This window comes from Ambystoma mexicanum, chromosome 7p (assembly GCF_040938575.1).
Source record: "Ambystoma mexicanum isolate Mex_15411 chromosome 7p, UKY_AmexF1_1, whole genome shotgun sequence".
In the NCBI taxonomy this organism is placed as follows: domain Eukaryota; kingdom Metazoa; phylum Chordata; class Amphibia; order Caudata; family Ambystomatidae; genus Ambystoma; species Ambystoma mexicanum.
The window spans coordinates 22,651,066-22,672,673 of NC_090939.1; the positions used below are offsets into that span (position 1 = coordinate 22,651,066).

The 21,608-nt window shown below is 44.8% G+C and overlaps 1 protein-coding gene across 1 annotated transcript in view; it reads left to right on the top strand.

The window, feature by feature from the left end:
* The first annotated feature begins 21,164 nt into the window (after positions 1-21,164).
* The window catches only part of LOC138525627 (zinc finger protein 268-like), a 395,809-nt gene continuing 395,365 nt past the window's right edge, over positions 21,165-21,608 (top strand). Inside the window, exon 1 of the mRNA XM_069635683.1 lies at positions 21,165-21,374. The gene's annotated coding sequence lies outside the window, so the exon portion shown is untranslated. The remainder of the gene's footprint in view (positions 21,375-21,608) is intronic.

Here is a 21,608-nt window from a genome sequence, read left to right on the forward strand (position 1 = left end):
CAACTGCGCCTACACCAGAGAGCCCTGAATGGTGAAATCCAAAGACATTGTGAAATATACCAAGAAGGAGCACTGTAAGGGGGCTGGTGTGGTAAGCCAGAAGGAGGGTCAAGTTGGCTGGGAATTGTGGTGAACTTTGAAAGACTGAAACAAATATCAATTACTACGTTAAAGTCTTGGGGAAGGGGTCATCTTCGACTCCACACTCGCCTTCTCTCCTCACATCTCTGACGTCTCTAAGAGGTCACACTACCAGCTGCACCTCCTCAGGGGTACTCTTCCTTTCCTCTCCTTCCCCCAGAAGCTCACTGTCTCCAGAGCCCTGGTTTTCTCTAGGCTGGACTATTGTAAAAGCCTCTATCTAAATCTGCCTGCCTCCACTCTCCGCCCTCTGCAGCTCATCCAAAACAAGACTGCAAGACTTGTCCTTGGCCTTAAACCCAGGGATCGTATCTCTCCAGGACTGAAATCTCTGCACTGGCTTCCAGTGGCTGCGAGGATTAAGTTCAAAACCCTCTGCATTGTGCACAAGGCCTTCTTGGGCCTGGGGCCTCAATACCTTCAACTGTTTCTTCCTAAATACCTTCCTTCTCGAGCTCTTCGCTCATCCGCCTCCAACTCCCTCAGGGTCAATCGCTTCTCCAAGCAACGAGTTGGCGGTAGATCTCTTTCTTCAGCTGGGGCCTCTCTCTGGAACAGCCTCCCTGCCTCCCTGTAACTTGAGGAGAACCATGTCCGGTTCCAGAAGCACCTCAAAACCTTCCTATTTGCTTCTGCCTTCTCTGCCCCTCTCCCCTGCTGAATTCCTGGCTGATAGTGCACTGGTTACCTGGCCACCCTCCTGATCTCGGGCCCAGGCTCCGCCAGTTGCACATCTGAACTGCCTCCCTGGCAACCCCTGCAACTGGGGACTGTTTTCTGTATCCCTTACAGTCCCCCCACAAGCACTTATGCCTGCACTTACCACGCACTTGCCACCTTTCTGGCCGTTTTACTATCTTATTTATTCTACTATCCCATGTACTGCACTTTCCCCTCTCGCTTCCCCATCGTAGTTTTCCCTTTCCCCTTTTCCCCTGCACTTGCGCAATCTGAATAACTCTTTGCCTAGTAAGATCGTTGCCTGTCTTCCCTTGTTCCCCCTCCCTTGCCTCGCCGCGCCTTGGAACAGTTATGTATAGGCGCGTTATAAATGTCATATCATATCTTATCATATCATAACCCTGAAACTTGATGAGCTAAATGTTTTTTGAACTGTGTTGCTTGAATCCTGGGGAAGGGAATCCTGAGGATCGTGTGGAACTGCTTTGAACTTGAGAAAGGTAATCTTGAGACTTTTATGGAACCTTCTTGAACTCAGGGAGGGGAAGCTGAAAGCTGGAAGAAGCTCAGAACATTGTGTTGATCATTGACATCCCTACACATTGTTTAGCTCTAGTTGTGAGGGCAAGGAAAGGTTTTGGACACAGACAGACTTTTACGTTGAAGTCTTGGTTTCCTTCAGGTAGGGACTCCCCACCTTCACACAGGACACGGTAGACCTTCTACCATCATGACATTTACTTGAATAAATCATTTTGTTTTGAACTTTGAATCTGTTGTCTGTGTCTTGCTTCATGATGCCTCCACAGTGGGAAGATATAAAGGAAAGAAATGGAAGCTGGGGCTGATGCGCAGGAATCTGGGCTTCCAAGATTATCTAAGGGGACTTTTGAAGTAATAGATTCATTGATAAATTAATGCATTTATTGGATTAGAAATGTAATGGGTTGTTATTCTGTAATTTGTGATGATATCACTTGCTGTACCTGATTTCCCATGATGGCTAATGAAAGAATGATTTTATTTGTGTTGAATTAAGGAATAGTAAGTAACCCTGCGCGAGGACTAATGCCCATTGATATATATAGAAGTACCATTGGGGTTAACCATTGAATTAAGAGGTTCTCCTCCAGTGAATGAGGCGAAGGGAACCACAGAAATCAGGAGAGTGGATAATGGCCTCATCAGTTGCAATGTCAGAAAGAAAAGTGGGGTCTGTGAGGGCCGGGGAACCGCCACATGGTGATACAGCTGGAGGGTTAGAGGGTTTATATTGACAAATAGTACATTGTACTAATAATACAAACCCACCAATTATTGCTGTATGTTATCTGATGTTATATGGCATTTGAATAGCGCCTTTTACCGTTGGTATGATTCCAAAGCGCTGTGGGTTGAACGTCTTCGGAACCGCAGTCCAGGTCAGTGGAGAGAGTAATGTAGTAAAACGTGCTGGGTGCACTGGGTATATGAACAGCCAGTGTGGATTAAGTGGTGCGTGGCTGTATACTAGTGCTAGGTGTGGTGCAGTGGTTGTGTTAGGTCAGTAGAATGTGTGCAGCATGGCCAATGGACTTGGGTGCCTGCATTCTAGTGACGCTGGATTTTGTGAATGAGATTGTGTCCAGCTAGGCCGATTTCGAGGGGTACAGCTGCATTCTATTGTTTGTTGATGCAGAGGAAAGAGTTAGCATAATGGTGTGTTTGCCTGTTGAGCTTCCAGTGCATGTCGTGGCCATGGCCATTGAGACTCGGATGCTGCTAAACACTTCCACTCGGCCCATCGATGGGAAGAACGGAAGGATCATAAGCCCGTCCATCGCCCTCCACCTCAGGGAGTAGATAAAGAAGGAGAGTCACATAGGATCAAGGAAGGGACGCCACGAGAGAGACTAGAAATCAGGAAAACTGATCCCAAGGCTAAGGATGGAAGCAGAAGGGAGCAATTAAAAGGAAGCAGACCACCTGTCTGGGAATGTTTAATGGTATACAGTGGGAATGTGAGAACAGAAGGAGATAGAAGTGATAGATGCACTTGGGAACGGAGGATGGCCATAGTATGTCTGTGGGCGGTTAATGGTATACAGCAGAAATTTAAGGACAGAGGAGAGGCATTTAGGAAGTCCTGTAGTCCTGTAGTGTGTTAGAGAGAGCAATATCTTTCGGTCAACATCCAGCTTAAAAAGATGTTTATTTTGATGGGGTAAACAAGCGCTGGAATCTAACCACATTATTCTGTGGTCATGCTCAGTGTGAGACTATAAGCCACGTTATGAGACTATAAGCCACGTTATTCTGTGGTCATGCTCAGTGTGAGACTATAAAACATGTTATGAGACTATAAACCACGTTATTCTGTGGCCATGCTATAAACCACGTTATTCTGTGGTCATGCTCAGTGTGAGAATATAAAACATGTTATGAGACTATAAGCCATGTTATTCTGTGGCCATGCTCAGTGTGAGACCATAAGCCACGTTATGAGACTATAAGCCACATTATTCTGTGGTCATGCTCTGTGTGAGACTATAAGCCACGTTATTCTGTGATCATGCTCAGTGTGAGACTATAAAACACGTTATGAGACTATAAGCCACACTATTCCGTGGCCATGCTCAGTGTGAGACCATAAGCCACATTATTCTGTGGTCATGCTCAGTGTGTGACTATAAGCCACGTTATTCTGTGGTCATGCTCAGTGTGAGACTATAAGACACGTTATGAGACTATAAGCCACGCTATTCCGTGGCCATGCTCAGTGTGAGACCATAAGCCACATTATTCTGTGGTCATGCTTAGTGTGTGACTATAAGCCACGTTATTCTGTGGTCATGCTCAGTGCAAGACTATAAGCCACGTTATGAGACTATAAACCACGTTATTCTGTGGCCATGCTCAGTGTGAGACCATAAACCACATTATTCTGTGGCCTAAGTGTGTGACTATAAGCCACGTTATTCTGTGGTCATGCTCAGTGTGAGACTATAAACCACGTTATTGTGTGGTCATGCTCAGTGTGAGACTATAAACCACGTTATGAGACTATAAACCACGTTATTCTGTGGTCATGCTCAGTGTGAGACTATACAACACGTTATGAGACTATATGTTATGAAGAGGCTGGCGCAGTCAGGTAAGCAATGTAACAGTATTTATTTAGGTTACATATAAGGGAAGAAGACCCCCAACACTCAGAGGCTCCTCTCCTTCAGCACTTTCCTCCAACTGACCAACTTAGAACATTATCCGCAAGATGCAACCAGAACATTCCATGACATCACACAGGGCTGTGACATCATCATATGGGAAAGCATTGAAGGCTCCCTGCTTCCCATAAGACATCACAACACATCTCCCTTTCTCTCATCATCATTTTTTTTCTTTTTATTTAACTTACCCTATGAGCTTAAATCTTTAATTCAAATGAAAAATCACACACACTATTTCCAAACAACCGAGACACACCAACTAACAACAAGACACTCCAGCAACAGTCCCATGACGTTCCACACATCTATACATGGGCTCTCCTCACAGTGGCAATTCTATCTTTATTCCACACTTGCCCTCCGGTCACACGTACAGCCCCTTTCATGACTGCCACGACTCTGACAGGATCCGAATAAAGAGATTCTCCTTTTCTCTTGACAACTCCCTTCCTTATCCTGACCCAATCTCCACACTCCACGCGCAATTCTTTCTTCCCTCTCTTAAGATTTTCGCGCACGACCCATTCGGATTTCTTCTTCACCAATGACTTTCTCACTTCATCAACGACCAGATCCGTTTCTCTACTCCTACCAAGCCATGGCGGACATGCCATGGAATATGGCTTCCTGCCCCTCATAAGCTCGAACGGGCACAGACCTGTTGTCGCATGAGGCGCCATCCTCAAAGCCCATATCCTACTTTGTATCATGGCTACCTTATCCTGACCACACTCCTCACCCATCCGAATACTCTCCATCACACACCTATTCATCCGTTGGATTCGGGATGGTACAATGAAGTTCTTTTGTGGTCAACTCCACACTTCCTTAAATATCTGGTAAAGTTACCACCTATGAACTGGGGACCATTGTCCGTCAATACACTTTCCGGTAGGCCTTCATTGGCAAAAATCTCCTGCAATATCTTTATCATACTCTCTCCGGTGATGTTTCTCACAACCTTAAAATGCACCCATCTAGAAAACAGGTCTACAACCAGAACAATGAATTTTCCACGTCCGTAACCTAACTCCACAGGACCTAGAATATCCATAGCTATCTCGCTCCATATCCTTGATGGGAGGCCCACATCCACCAATGGCTGCTTCTTGGCCACAACTCCCTTCCCACTCTTGATGCAAAATTGACAATTAGTTAAGTAATTCTCAATCTCTCTATCAAATCCAGGCCACCAATATTCTTGTCTCAACACCCCTTTGGTTTTGGTAACGCCAATGTGACCACAATGCGCTAACTCTATCACCTTTTTCCTCAACCCTATCGGGACTACCGCTCTTCCCCACCTGAATAAAATCCCATCCATGACAGACAACTCATCCTTCACTTCCCAAAACGGCTTCACCCCCTCTGCCAGATCCACTTTATTCGGCCATGCCGTTGACATCACATATGGAATTACCCTGCTCATGATCTCATCTTTCTTCACCTCATCCAACCACTCCTGTTTGGACACAATACCGTCGGTATTGATAAACACTAATTCCATTTCTTCACTGTCCACAACATCAGAGTCAGCAACTCTCACCCTCGACAAATTATCCGCGAATGTGTTATCCTTTCCTGGAATGACCTCCATCTTAAAACAATGTGTCTGCATCCTGGTGACCCAACCTGCCACTCTGCGGGAAACTTTATCTAGGCCCTTACTTTCGAATATAGCCTTAAGAGGTTTGTGATCTGTGCGGATTACAAATTCTACTCCCCACACAAAATTCCTGAATCGTTCTACAGCCCAGAAGCACGCCAATGCCTCCTTTTCGATAACCGAATATCTCATCTCTGCTCCCTTGAGACCTCTCGATGCATGTGCTATCACCTCTTCAGACCCATCATCCTGCTTCTGGGATAATACCGCCCCAAGTCCATACTCACTAGCATCTACAGTAATGATAGACAGTCTTCTCGTGTCAAAACATCCTAAAGGACGGGCTAAGTTTATATCTTCCTTTATTCTATTAAATTCCAAATCACAGTGACTATTCCACACAAAATCAACACCTTTCCTCAGAACTTCTCTCATTTCTTGCACTTTGTCAGCATAATTTACCACAAATTTTTGATAAAATTCTGTAATTCAGAGAAAAGACCTCAATTCACTCTTATTACAAGATCTCTCCACTCTCTTTATGGCATTTATCATCTCCTCTTTGGGTGTAATGCCATCCCCCGATACTTCATGTCCCAAATAGTCCACATTTGTCACGGCAAATTTGCACTTCTCTTCTCTCAGCGTGATACCCCTATCCTTAAATATCTTCAACACTTTGTATAGATTCCCATCATGCTCCTCCAAAGTCACTCCACTCACCAAGACATCACCTTGAAAACAGAACACGCCCTTCACTCCTCTCAAAAGGCGATCCATTATTTTCTGAAACACAGAGGAGGCAGATGCCAACCCAAAAGGCATTCTCCTAAACTGGAACACCCCCTCATGCGTCACAAACGCTGTAACTTTTCTGCATGTCTCCTCTAACTCCACCTGATGATAGGCCGACATCATATCTAGTTTGGAGAAATACTTCCCCCCACCGACCATGGTCAGTAACTCACCCATGTTGGGTAGCGGGTGCCTGTCCACCAACACGCATTTATTCAACTCACACATATCCACACACAATCTTATGTCCCCTGAACTTTTCTTCACTATTACGACTGGGGAAACCCATTCAACACCCCCAGCTCTCTCGATCACCCCTGTCTTTAACAATTTCTGCAATTCTTGTTTAACACTGTCCCGCAAGGCAAAAGGCACCGGTCTGAGTTTGGCTACGGTGGGCACACTACCGCTTTTTAGCAATATTTGATGTTGAAAACCCTTTATTCTTCCCAAAGTCTCATCAACCACTTTACTAAACTCTCTCACATACTTGCAGGACATCGTGGATGCTTCTGACACTTGTAAAACTTGCTCGGGGTGGTTGGGGTCTAGTCTAATTTCCTAAATTCTTCTGCTCTCTCCATCCTAATAAGGATTGTCCCTTTTTTGTTACATACACTTTCCCATCACAACTGCGACCTTTAAATTCAAATCTACTCCACACATATCCTAGTAAATCAATTTTATCTTGGTTGTAGCCTCCCGGATTTATGTCAGGTTCAGACAATGCTGATACCTTCCCCTTCATCTCGCCTTCAAAAGCACTCCTGGACACTAACGTAACTTTTGACCCTGAATCTGCCATCATTGACACCTTACACCCATTCACTGTCACCACGGCATAGGGACGCTCACAATCATCCGTGTTTCCACCACTGGCTACAACATTAACTGTGTTCACAATAACATTTGTCAATGCCAACGCAGTGTCTTCTACTGACGATTCTCCATCATCCTCTACAAACAGGATCTTCCTTTGCCCCGTTTGGCCAAACTGATAGTTTTTGCAACATGTGGAAATATGTCCTCTCCTTTTGCATTTATTGCATACAGCCTTTCGCCCTGGACACACTACAGAGGATGCAAAGTGCGTCGCACTGGCACATCGATAACACAATCTCTCGCCCCTTTTTTCCTCTCTCTTTTCGCTTCTCTGTGCCGACACTTGGTTTCTCTTCTCTTCTGCGTTGTTCCTTTCCTTCTGCCTGTTCCTTCCTTTCCTTTTGTTCTTCCCTTCACCCACATTCAGCACCTCCTGCCTGTTTTCCTTAGAGTCACTTCCTTCAGTCTTGGAGAGCTTGGCAACACATGCCAGCGAGTGCTCTACACGCTTGGCCAAGTCCAATACTTCATCCAAATTTGGCTCGTCCTTCAGCCAAAGTTCCTCACGTATTTTATTTGAGTGGCAATGCGTCATGAATTGATCGCGGATATGTTCATCAAAACTTCCTTGAAATTTGCATGTCAGGGCAAGGTGACGGAGAGCGGTGACGTAGTCTTCAACAGATTCCCCGTGAGCCTGGATCCGCATGCGGAAGTTATACCGCTCCAAAATTGTACTTCTTTTGGGGTTGAAATGCTTATCTAATTTGAGCAGAGCCGATTCAAATTCATTCAAGTCATCCCCGCTTCCATTCCCTACCAACTGAGGAAGTGTCTCGAAATCCTCTGTCCCTCATAACCTAGGAAGTGCAATAGCAATGCCACTTTTCTTTCATTAGAATATGCTGTTCCTCCAGCTGCCCTCATATAGTGCATAAATCCTTTTCGCCACTGGGGCCAAGCAATCTTTGCCGCACCTGGAGTGGGCATGAAAATGGGCGGGCCAGATATGCCAGGTTATGCTGCCATGCCTTTGTACGAAAGTATACTTCTTCTAGCTCAATCCTTGCAGAGTTTGTTGCACCAGTCCAACAAGGCGTGTATCCGCAGTGACAGTTCACATCTGGGACTCAATGCAGTAAGAGATCATTTTTCGGATGGCCAAATTCAACTGCAGGCTCACATAGACTTACTCCCTTACCCCGGGTATATTTCTGCACAGCGAGTGCAGTCTTCAATCCAATTCACTTGCTCCTCTTTTAGGTGTTTTACGGTACCTCACATCCCTCCCACGCAGGTCATCTGCTAGGGGAAATACGGTAGCGAAGTCCGGCGTCTTCCCCACCTCACATCCCTCCCACGCAGATCATCTGCTAAGTCTGGTGTCTTCTCCACACTGGCGAGTGTGTGTGCGGGCCGGGATCAGCAGGGGCGCTAACCGGAGCTGAAGGCACTTACTTGCGCAAACGTTGCAGGGACACGGCGGTCGCTCGACGCTACGGAAGCGGAGTGACCTTCCCTGAGGCCGTGATCACTCGACGGCTGCTCGGCGCGCTACTAGGAAGCGGAGCAGCCCTCCTTGAGCTTCCCCCACGGCCGCTTCGGTCGTTTCTTCAGGGACGCCGGAATGGGGCCTCAGCATCCGCCGTTCTGTGTGGCGGGCCGCTCAACGCAAAGAGGGGGGCGGAGCAGCCCACTGCCTGTCGCTTTCTTCTCTGGCAGCGCCGTCACTTCTCCCCACTGGGGCTCCTACCTCACGGAGCACTTCCGAACTCCGTCCTCCAGGCTGCTCTGAGGAGGCACGGGCAGAGCAGACGTCGGGGGTGATGCGATCACCTGCTGCAGGCCGCGACTCGACGCTGGCAGATGCTGGGGGTCTCCTTTGACCTGTCTGCGGGGACCTCTCATCCCATCCTCGTCGCCATTGTCATGAAGAGGCTGGCGCAGTCAGGTAAGCAATGTAACAGTATTTATTTAGGTTACATATAAGGGAAGAAGACCCCCAACACTCAGAGGCTCCTCTCCTTCAGCACTTTCCTCCAACTGACTAACTTAGAACATTATCCGTAAGATTCAACCAGAACAATCCATGACATCACACAGGGCTGTGACATCATCGTATGGGAATGCATTGAAGGCTCCCTGCTTCCCATAAGACATCACAACACTATAAGCCACGTTATTCTGTGCTATGCTCACTGTGAGACCATAAGCCATGCTCAGTGTGACACCATAAATTACACTATTCTGTGGTCATGCTCAGTGTGAGACTGTAAACCACGTTATTATGTGGTCATGCTCAGTGTGACACCATAAATTACACTATTCTGTGGTCATGCTCAGTGTGAGACTGTAAACCACGTTATTATGTGGTCATGCTCAGTGTGTGACCATAAGCCACGTTATTATGTGGTGAGCAGACAGGCCAACCCTCCTGATATAGGCAGGAGACTCCCGATTTGGAAATGAAAAATGTTGCTATTTTTAACATTCTCACAGCTAACATATTTCTAGCACCAATGCATTCCTATGGGGAAATTAATTTCTCACAATTTCTCTCATGCAGTCTCCCTCCCACGTGCATCTGAATGTTGGCATGGATGTATGAGACTAAAACATATGTTATCATGTGCTCATGCTCAGTGTGAGATTAAAACCTATACATTTCTGTGAACATGCCCAGTGTGGGCTGTACCCAACTTTATTCTGTGGGCATGCTAAATTTGGGACTAAAACCCACATTATTCTGTGGGCATGCTCAGTGTGAGACCAAAACCCACATTATTCTGTGGGCATGCTCAGTTTGGGACTAAAACCCACTTTATTCTGTGAGCATGCTCAGTGTGGGACCAAACCCACATTATTCTGTGGGCATGCTCAGTGTGGGAGTATTACCCATATTATTATGTGGGCATGCTCAGTTTGGGACTAAAACCCACATTATTCTGTGGCCATGCTCAGTGTGGGAGTATTACCCATGTTATTCTGTGGGCATGCTCAGTTTGGGACTAAAACCCACATTATTCTGTGGCCATGCTCAGTTTGGGACTAAAACCCACATTATTCTGTGGGCATGCTCAGTGTGTGAATATAAGCCACATTATTCTGTGGGCATGCTCAGTTTGGGAGTAAAACCCATGTTATTCTGTGGGCATGCTCAGTTTGGGACCAAAACCCACATTATTCTGTGGTCATGCTCAGTTTGGGACTAAAACCCACATTATTCTGTGGCCATGCTCAGTTTGGGACTAAAACCCACATTATTCTGTGGCCATGCTCAGTTTGGGACTAAAACCCACATTATTCTGTGGGCATGCTCAGTGTGTGAATATAAGCCACGTTATTCTGTGGGCATGCTCAGTTTGGGAGTAAAACCCACGTTATTCTGTGGGCATGCTCGGTTTGGGACCAAAACCCACATTATTCTGTGGTCATGCTCAGTTTGGGACTAAAACCCACATTATTCTGTGGCCATGCACAGTTTGGGACTAAAACCCACATTATTCTGTGGCCATGCTCAGTTTGGGACTAAAACCCACATTATTCTGTGGGCATGCTCAGTGTGAGAATATAAGCCACGTTATTCTGTGGACATGCTCAGTTTGGGAGTAAAACCCACGTTATTCTGTGGGCATGCTCAGTTTGGGACCAAAACCTACATTATTCTGTGGTCATGCTCAGTTTGGGACTAAAACCCACATTATTCTGTGGCCATGCTCAGTTTGGGACTAAAACCCACATTATTCTGTGGCCATGCTCAGTTTGGGACTAAAACCCACATTATTCTGTGGGCATGCTCAGTGTGTGAATATAAGCCACGTTATTCTGTGGGCATGCTCAGTTTGGGAGTAAAACCCACGTTATTCTGTGGGCATGCTCAGTTTGGGACCAAAACCTACATTATTCTGTGGTCATGCTCAGTTTGGGACTAAAACCCACATTATTCTGTGGCCATGCTCAGTTTGGGACTAAAACCCACATTATTCTGTGGCCATGCTCAGTTTGGGACTAAAACCCACATTATTCTGTGGGCATGCTCAGTGTGTGAATATAAGCCACGTTATTCTGTGGGCATGCTCAGTTTGGGAGTAAAACCCACGTTATTCTGTGGTCATGCTCAGTGTGGGAGTAAAACCCACATTATTCTATGGGCATGTTCAGTTTGACCCTAAAACCCACATTATTGTGTGGGCATGCTCAGTTTGGGACTAAAACCCACATTATTCTGTGGCCATGCTCAGTTTGGGACTAAAACCCACATTATTCTGTGGGCATGCTCAGTGTGGGAGTATTACCCATGTTATTCTGTGGGCATGCTCAGTTTGGGACCAAAACCCACATTATTCTGTGGTCATGCTCAGTTTGGGACTAAAACCCACATTATTCTGTGGGCATGCTCAGTTTGGGACTAAAACCCACATTATTCTATGGGCATGCTCAGTGTGGGAGTATTACCCACATTATTCTGTGGCCATGCTCAGTGTGGGAGTATTACCCACATTATTCTATGGGCATGCTCAGTGTGGGAGTATTACCCACATTATTCTGTGGCCATGCTCAGTGTGGGAGTATTACCCACATTATTCTGTGGCCATGCTCAGTGTGGGAGTATTACCCACATTATTCTGTGGGCATGCTCAGTTTGGGACTAAAACCCACATTATTCTGTGGGCATGCTCAGTGTGAGAGTATTACCCACATTATTCTGTGGCCATGCTCAGTGTGGGAGTACTACCCACATTATTCTATGGGCATGCTCAGTGTGGGAGTACTACCCACATTATTCTGTGGCCATGCTCAGTGTGGGAGTATTACCCACATTATTCTGTGGCCATGCTCAGTGTGGGAGTACTACCCACATTATTCTGTGGCCATGCTCAGTGTGGGAGTATTACCCACATTATTCTGTGGCCATGCTCAGTGTGGGAGTATTACCCACATTGTTCTGTGGGCATGCTCAGTGTGGGAGTATTACCCACATTATTCCGTGGGGATTCCCAGCATGAAGCTATATCCTTAGGGGCCCATTGAAAAGTCATGCATAATCGAGTCACTGCAAGAATGTTCCTTGTCATAGAGAAGGCCTCGACTCATAAAAGCGGCCGAGAGACTTCTGTTCTCATGTTCAGCCGTTACCTCACGCCCTGCACAGAGCCCGGGTTTTGGGGGTTGATGCCCGGGGGAGTTCTGTTCCTGGACCCCGCCTTGCATACATGTGTCTATGACGCAACTCAATAGACCAATCATTTTTTTCCAGTGTTATTTATTTTCTCTCTAAGGCATGTTGTATTCATCTGACGTCACGCTGCCAGCTCACATGTGTCACGTTCATGTTTCTTCCACACCACTAAACATATAGGACTGGTCGACGAGTTCAGTGATATTTCCACTAGAAATGGCCTCAGACAGTATAACTATTACCGCATGTGGTAAGTATGAAGTAACTTGAACGGTCAACCCAACTAAAAAGGGACTTGGGTATTTAAAGAGGATGGGATCGCCACTTAAAGCAACTACAGATATATGCAAAAGGGTTCCACCACCTCTTCACTGTTTCATCAAAAACCTTTGTCAGGAGAGGTAACCCCTGTTAGAACCCTCTAACGGCTGATCATCCAAGGGCAAGGTGTGTTACTTGCAAGGTAACATGTCAAACATACAATATTACAACCACAAACATAGGTCATTTCATTATATCATCAACCCAACTAAATAAACACTTCTCTCTTTATTACATTCTTAATTTATTTAAAAAATACAAATAAAAATTCTGTTTTCGATAAACATATGTGATTGAATAAAGTGACTTGTGCAATACCATATATATTAGTTATATCCGAAATAATCTCCCTTACACAAAGAACATGATAAGGGATACAATGACCCTACAACTGACACTAACCTTTGCTAGCATTTGATTCGATGGAACGTCCACATGTCTAGCACCAGTAAACTCGGATACAATTGTCGGGTACATATATCCAGGACCTAAGAATAGACAAAGATTTTCTATTTTAACACCCTGCCATTCTTAGCAGTGATAACAATCCCAACATGTTTCGTTCTTGTTTGAATCAAAAAATATTTACAGAACTTCTTCAAGGGAAATTCTTGTGTCATAAACATTTTTTTTTCGACGTCCAACACATAACCACTGGATGTCCAGCCTAGAGAGCTCCAAAGGTCACTTCTTTTATAAGTAAATAAAATACCGCTGAATTCCTTACATGGATGTACACATGCAGTGGGTAAGAAGGCACCTCCTGAATAGACAATTATCCTAGCGGTGTTTTTGCAGTAAAATACTTGATTTCCTTTCATCGCGTTGTTATCCACAGACGCGTTAGGTTTTAATTGTGGCGCAATCAGCTGGGCTCCAATTCATTAAAATTGCAAATAAAACATTTTTTTTTTGTTTTTTATTTTTTTTCCTAGCTTTTGAGCAGAAGCATATTTCCATATTCGTAACAATTCACGGGGTTCTGTATTCAAGTCTCATTTAAGTAGGTTTATGATAAGTTTCAGTTTCCCCCAACAACACTATATCCAAAAATTGTACAATTGCAATTCTAAGTCCCAGCTTATTGCTTGAAAAGATTCTGTGCCAGATTTCATCACCAGTCAAAGGTACATATGTTCGCAGTTGCTTACTGAAAAGTTTCTTTCTTGTCACATCTAAAGCTGGGCAAACTACTATTAAATGTTTCAATGTCTCACGACACATTTTGTCATGGCAGAAGCGACAATGATTTAAGTCATCAGTGACCAAGCCCCTCCTGGCCATGATTTCCATTGTCGGATATAAGTTAAACCTGAAACGCAGATATTGTTGTCTTATATAGGGTGATGGAAATTTCAGTAAGTAATCAGACATTACCCGGAATCTTTTATGACCAAATAGCTGAGTGTCAAAGTCCTTGTAAGTGCAACATTTGTCCGTAGTGCATATCCAGTCTTTTTGATACAATTTTAGTTTAGCTTGGTTTGGATTTGTCAAAAGGACAAGTAAAGGTATAGAAGCATCAGATAGAGCATTCAAGACGCAGTTTCTCCAAGTGCATGGAAAAAGATGGTTAGAATTCACAAGGTAGCATGCAACAGGACTCAAGATGTCACGATGTTCAAGACCTAAAAGACATTTGCGTAGGAATGAACACATTTTCCATATTAATTGTACATGAAGTGTAATCAAACCAAGTTCATACCTTACGAGTGGCAATGGGGTACAGTTAGGAAGTTTTAACAATGCTTTCCAAAATTTAGACTCAAGCATGTCCCATACTGATGAGCTATGTATTAGTTTAGTTTCAGCACCATACAATAATATAGGAACCACTTTTGCTTGGTAAAATGACATAACATGTTGAATAGAGAATTTACCGAATTTGGACATTAGGATAGTTGCCTGTGATTTTAATGTTTGAAGCTTGTATGACAAAGAATCTATATATGATTTTTCTGAGATTTTATCATAAATTGAAATGCCCAAATACTTATATTCAGAAACATTCTGCAATTCAAAGTTTTGCAAATGCCACTTAAATGTTTTTTTTTTACCGGCTGCTTTTGCATTTGTCAAACAGGTCACTACTTGTGTTTTTTCCAGATTGATGGTAAGATTGTTGTTTAATGAGTAAGTGGATAGGGTATCAAGTAGATTTTGCAAGCCTCGTGGAGTTGTTGATAAAAGAACTAAGTCATCTGCATATAGCATCCATGGGATGAGTTGTTGTCCCAGTTTTGGTGCATCAGTTAGTATGACAGAAAAGGACTCGCCAAGATCTAAGATAAACTGATTGAAAAGAAACGAGGCCAGGATGCAACCCTGCTTAAGGCCTCGAGCTGTATGAATAGGCACAGATAGCAACCCTTCTGTTGTCAATCTAACTTGTAGAGTAGTGTTAGTGTGAAGAAGTTTAATTATTGCAAGGAGTGAAGGTGGACATTCATATCGCAGTAGTTTTTTATACAAAAGATTGCGGTCAATAGAATCGAATGCAACCCGAAAGTCTATGAATGCCAGATATAAAGGTTGATTTAGTGTAGAGTAGTGCGATCTTATCATGTTCAGGGCGACTATGTTTGGGGTAGTGCCCAAACCAAAAACAAATCCTGTCTGGAAAGGATCTCTTCTTTGGTGATTGGTGGCCCAGGCATTGAGGTCTCTAAGTACCATGCGGTTCAAAATTTTACTGGGGGCATCCAGCAATGCTATGGGCCTATAACTGGTGGGATTAGTTCTGTCACCTTTCTTGTATACTGGTAGGATTATGGAGTGGGTCCAGGTTTCTGGCATTGTTTGAGTCTGAATAATGTTGTTGAACATGTTCCACAAAATGTCAGTCCAAATATCTGGGTGTTGTTTCAAAGCATAGTTGGACAAGCCATCGGGTCCTGGAGCCCTAGAGGTGGTAGCTTTCTTTATGAAGTATGAGATGTCCTCTTTATCAAACTTCAAAACAAATGTGTTTGTTTCCACAGAAGCTAAATCATTAAATGAAATTTGTGGGAGCTCGTACAATTGCGTGAAATATGTAACCCAAGCTTGATGTGGGACATTATTACATTGTAATGCAATTTGGTGTCCTGTTGAACTCTGATTAATAGTTGCCCACATTTGGGCAGTATTTTTCCCAGCAAGATTCCTAAGCATACAAGCACTATCGTTTTGATATAGAGTGGCTTTCATGCTTCGCATCCAATTCCTATGTCTAGTTTTTAGCTTTAGCAATAGGCCATTCTTTTGTTCTGATGCTGATTTAAGAATCTGCCTTTTGCAGGATCTGTATAACATTTTTGCGGATTGAATTTCTTTGTTGAACACATGCAAATGTACTGATTTTGGCTTTGCCTCATGTGATACTTTGCATTGAAACAATTGCATCAAGTTATGATAGTCAACATGTTTTGTTTTCACCCCACTGGATTCGAGTAGTTCCATAGCATAGAATTGATTAAACCGTTGTAAGGCCATTGCAGACCATCTTAATCTATTGCAGCCTGGGTTGATGGAAAGAAGGCCAGCTGTGCATTGCGAATATGGACTTTCCACAATGTCTGATATAGTCCAATTAACAAATAGGATATTGTGATCGCTTAAGTTAGTGTCTACGACTTTAAATTTGGTCACGTTATTAATTAGGTTCTTATTAACATATATATAATCAATTATTGCCGTGGATGTACCTCTATGCCATGTGGGGTGAGGGGGGATGTCATCAGCAAAAGTACCATTTAACATTTGCAGATTTCGAGAATCAACAAAATGCATCCAAAGATCCGATCTAGATTTGTCATAGAAAGGTTCTAAACAATGTAAATTAAGGTCACCAGCCAGAATGACATGCGGCACTGGTTTATCAACACAGATTAAATCCAATAAATGATTTAAATCTTTCATGAAAGCATGATCGGATATTCCTATCGGGTTCCAGTACATGTTAATTAGAACATAGCTGGAACCACCAGCTTTGAGCTTCACGGCTTGTAGAAAAGAGCTGGGAGAGAGCCAATGTTCAGATGAAAATGAGGGAAGTTGTTTAATGGCGATAAGCAGGCCTGAGGTTGGTCTTCCCAATTTTTTCTTAAGAGCGGGATTAAGATATAGATCGTACTTATCCCAAATTGGGAGATCCACAAGCCATGTTTCCTGCATCATAATTATGTCGGCATTCGCAATGGCCAAATCGGGATTGTTAATGAGATGACGATGTCCTCTCGTGTTCCAACTGGCTAAGGTGACCAATAATGTTTTTGATTTGGATTGGCATAGTTAATGCATGTGAGACTCTCTATTACATGTACAGTTCGGTTTGGTTGAGTCCTTTATATTGGATTCAGAGTTTTTTGATGTGCCACACTTAATCTCAGCTGTAGCTGATTGTGGTACAACTTCTGGTAAAGGTATGATCGATGAGTTTACTTCAATGATAAAACCTAAATCATAGAGTTGTCTTTTGGCAAGCCAGATTGTATTTAAAACAACTCGTGAATTGATCCATAGTTTCACTGAAGAGAGTGAATGCTCATTATCAAATTCAACTAGTTGTAAATCAACCAAATTAATATCTTCTAGTGCAGGGATTTCTGCGAAGATTGTTAGTATTGACCTGCGATTCAGATCATATTGAACACTCGGAGAAGGCCTGCAAGCTATGGTTAAAGAGTATAAAGCGGGTCTTTTAATGTTTGATTGCAATTGTTTTTTCGCAATGTTTGGATGAGGTGGTGACTCAAGAAGAGGTGGGGCTACCTGATTCGAAACTTCATTGGCTTTCTGCAGTGCCAATTGAAGTATTTGAAGAAGTTGGGGTGGTAGAGAAACCGTACCACCTTCTTGTCCAGTCCTCGCATCCAGTTCCTCAACAGTGTTTGATAAACCGGGAACATGAGATGGTAGACTGTTCCAGAGGTGTGGAGTGGAGGATGGATTCCAAGTTGTTTGTTTTTTCTGTTGTTGGGTTAAACAAGAGCAATGAGCATGACAAGAGTCGGCCCGTACAGGTAACGTTGGGGTCGAAGTAGGCACATTAGTGCCAATAGCAATAGATGGAGAATTATATTCTGTGTTTGCATGTTTTAAGAAAGTGCTAGCCGCTAAAGATGATTTTGTCGGAATTGCATGAGGGATCGCTGTTTTTATAATGTCTGTTGTACCTTTAGATTTACAACAACTTAGAGCTTTCTGAAATGGCTGTTTACTCATATATTCATCAACAGCATGTCTAATTTCCTGCCTTCTGAGATCAAGTGCCCCTTGTGTATGTTCATCAGACTGGTCTACAGGACCTGTCTTGCCAACTAAGGGGACAGTTGTGATCTGTGAGCTTTCAGCTCCATGCATGTCGGCCGCCACCGCTATCAGATCATTAAGAGGAGCGTAAGATTTAACTTTTTTTTGGTGGCCTAACTCCCGCACTATCTTTCCGAACTTGTGCTTGCTGTTGATATTTTTTTGCAATGGCAGTAGAGGTTAATATTTTTCCTTTCTGTGTATTTGTAACTGCTTTTATGAACTGTTTGGTTTTTGAGGAGCCATTATTCTTTTGAGTTGGTATGTTTTTTGTTTTCTTCACATCTGAAAATCTAACAGTCTTCTGTTTATCAGACCGCTTTGATTCAAAAAGTGTGTATACTGGTGTCTGGACTGGCAGCTCTGAACTGGTCGGGGATTAACCTGCAGCACCTCCACAATGCTATGAGGAGTCACAGATTGGCTGTCCAGACTTGTATCCATCGGATTAACCATGTCTACAAGGGACTGTGTAAATGTGGACGGGGCTCCCATATCAGTCATTTGATGGTTGTCTCGAATAGGTTCTGAAAAGTGCGGGAGAATGGAACACTTGTTCTGCAGAGCTACCGGGAGAGTGGAAGAAGGACCAGAGGCAAGAATGGGCCAGCAAACAGTTTGTGTGGCCACATTAATATTATTTGATTTACATTTGGCTCCACTCAAGACAACCTGTTGTTTTAATGTCGTCGTTTGCATGAAGGCGGATTGCCACGCTAACACTTGCATGTTTGACTACTACTGCCACAGTGTGTCCTAGGGTGAGGTATGGAGCAGCGGGTGCATATCATGGGACCTCACCACAGAATTTCACTAATGTAGTCAATACAGTATGTGCTCTCCTGTGGTGTGTGCATGTGCTCTTCTGTGGTGTGTGCATGTACTGTCCTTCAATGTGTGCATGTGCTGTCCTGTGATGTGTGCATGTGTTCTTCTGTGGTGTGTGCATGAACTATACCTGTGGTGTGTGCATGTGCTCTCCTGTGATGTGTACATGTGCTCTCCTGTGGTGTGTGCATGTACTGTCCTTCAATGTGTGCGTGTGCTGTCCTGTGGTGTGTGCATGTGCTCTCCTGTGGTGTATGCATGTGCTCGTCTGTGGTGTGTGCATGTGTTTTTCTGTGGTGTGTGCATGAACTATCCTTCAATATATACTCCGTGGTGTGTGTATGTGCTCTCCTGTGGTGTGTGCATGTGCTCTCCTGTGATGTGTACATGTGCTCTCCTGTGGTGTGTGCATGTGCTCTCCTGTGATGTGTACATGTGCTCTCCTGTGGTGTGTGCATGTACTGTCCTTCAATGTGTGCGTGTGCTGTCCTGTGGTGTGTGCATGTGCTCTCCTGTGGTGTATGCATGTGCTCGTCTGTGGTGTGTGCATGTGTTTTTCTGTGGTGTGTGCATGAACTATCCTTCAATATATACTCCGTGGTGTGTGTATGTGCTCTCCTGTGGTGTGTGCATGTGCTCTCCTGTGATGTGTACATGTGCTCTCCTGTGGTGTGTGCATGTGCTCTTCTGTGGTGTGTGCATGTACTGTCCTTCAATGTGTGCATGTGCTGTCCTGTGATGTGTGCATGTGTTCTTCTGTGGTGTGTGCATGAACTATACCTGTGGTGTGTGCATGTGCTCTCCTGTGATGTGTACATGTGCTCTCCTGTGGTGTGTGCATGTACTGTCCTTCAATGTGTGCGTGTGCTGTCCTGTGGTGTGTGCATGTGCTCTCCTGTGGTGTATGCATGTGCTCGTCTGTGGTGTGTGCATGTGTTTTTCTGTGGTGTGTGCATGAACTATCCTTCAATATATACTCCGTGGTGTGTGTATGTGCTCTCCTGTGGTGTGTGCATGTGCTCTCCTGTGATGTGTACATGTGCTCTCCTGTGGTGTGTGCATGTGCTCTCCTGTGATGTGTACATGTGCTCTCCTGTGGTGTGTGCATGTACTGTCCTTCAATGTGTGCGTGTGCTGTCCTGTGGTGTGTGCATGTGCTCTCCTGTGGTGTATGCATGTGCTCGTCTGTGGTGTGTGCATGTGTTTTTCTGTGGTGTGTGCATGAACTATCCTTCAATATATACTCCGTGGTGTGTGTATGTGCTCTCCTGTGGTGTGTGCATGTGCTCTCCTGTGATGTGTACATGTGCTCTCCTGTGGTGTGTGCATGTGCTCTTCTGTGGTGTGTGCATGTACTGTCCTTCAATGTGTGCATGTGCTGTCCTGTGATGTGTGCATGTGTTCTTCTGTGGTGTGTGCATGAACTATACCTGTGGTGTGTGCATGTGCTCTCCTGTGATGTGTACATGTGCTCTCCTGTGGTGTGTGCATGTACTGTCCTTCAATGTGTGCGTGTGCTGTCCTGTGGTGTGTGCATGTGCTCTCCTGTGGTGTATGCATGTGCTCGTCTGTGGTGTGTGCATGTGTTTTTCTGTGGTGTGTGCATGAACTATCCTTCAATATATACTCCGTGGTGTGTGTATGTGCTCTCCTGTGGTGTGTGCATGTGCTCTCCTGTGATGTGTACATGTGCTCTCCTGTGGTGTGTGCATGTGCTCTCCTGTGATGTGTACATGTGCTCTCCTGTGGTGTGTGCATGTACTGTCCTTCAATGTGTGCGTGTGCTGTCCTGTGGTGTGTGCATGTGCTCTCCTGTGGTGTATGCATGTGCTCGTCTGTGGTGTGTGCATGTGTTTTTCTGTGGTGTGTGCATGAACTATCCTTCAATATATACTCCGTGGTGTGTGTATGTGCTCTCCTGTGGTGTGTGCATGTGCTCTCCTGTGATGTGTACATGTGCTCTCCTGTGGTGTGTGCATGTGCTCTCCTGTGATGTGTACATGTGCTCTCCTGTGGTGTGTGCATGTGCTTTCTTCCAGTGCATCCTGCATGGACATAGATAGTGTTCCGCTCTGGATTGTGCAGGAGGGGGTGAATGGGGCTCAGCTATGGTGCTGCCTCTGAGTGTGTCCTGGGGGGCAGTGTCTCCTGCTCTGGGGAGCAGTGTCTCAGGCTCTGGGCTTTTGCTCTAAATAATGGGGTTCTGGCGATATGGTGCTGCCTCTGAGCGTGTCCTGGGGAGTAGTGTCTCGGGCTCTGGGCTTGTGCATTAGATTAGATAATGGGGTTCTGCGGGGCAGTGTCTCATGCTCGTGGCTCGTGCAGTACATTAGATATGAATGCCTCTGCCAGGCTCACACCTTCTGATAGTTCCTGGGTGCAGCAGTTTGTGTCTGGGGTCTGGTGTCTGCAACCCTCCTTCTCGTCAGCCCCCGGAATCCTCCCTTCAGCTGCAGGAAATCCCCGCCTAGAGCAGAAAGGCCCCGCAGCTTCTGATCGGGTGAGTGATGGGCCGTGCAGGGTGTGGTGTGTGATGAGCTGTGCAGGGTGTGCCGTGTTATGAGCTGTGCAGGGTGGGCCGTGTGATGGGCTGCATAGGGTCTGCTGTGTGATGAGCTGTGCAGGGTCTGCTGTGTGATGAGCTGTGCAGGGTGTGCCATGTTATGAGCTGTGCAGGGTGTGCCATGTTATGAGCTGTGCAGGGTGTGCCATGTTATGAGCTGTGCAAGGTGTG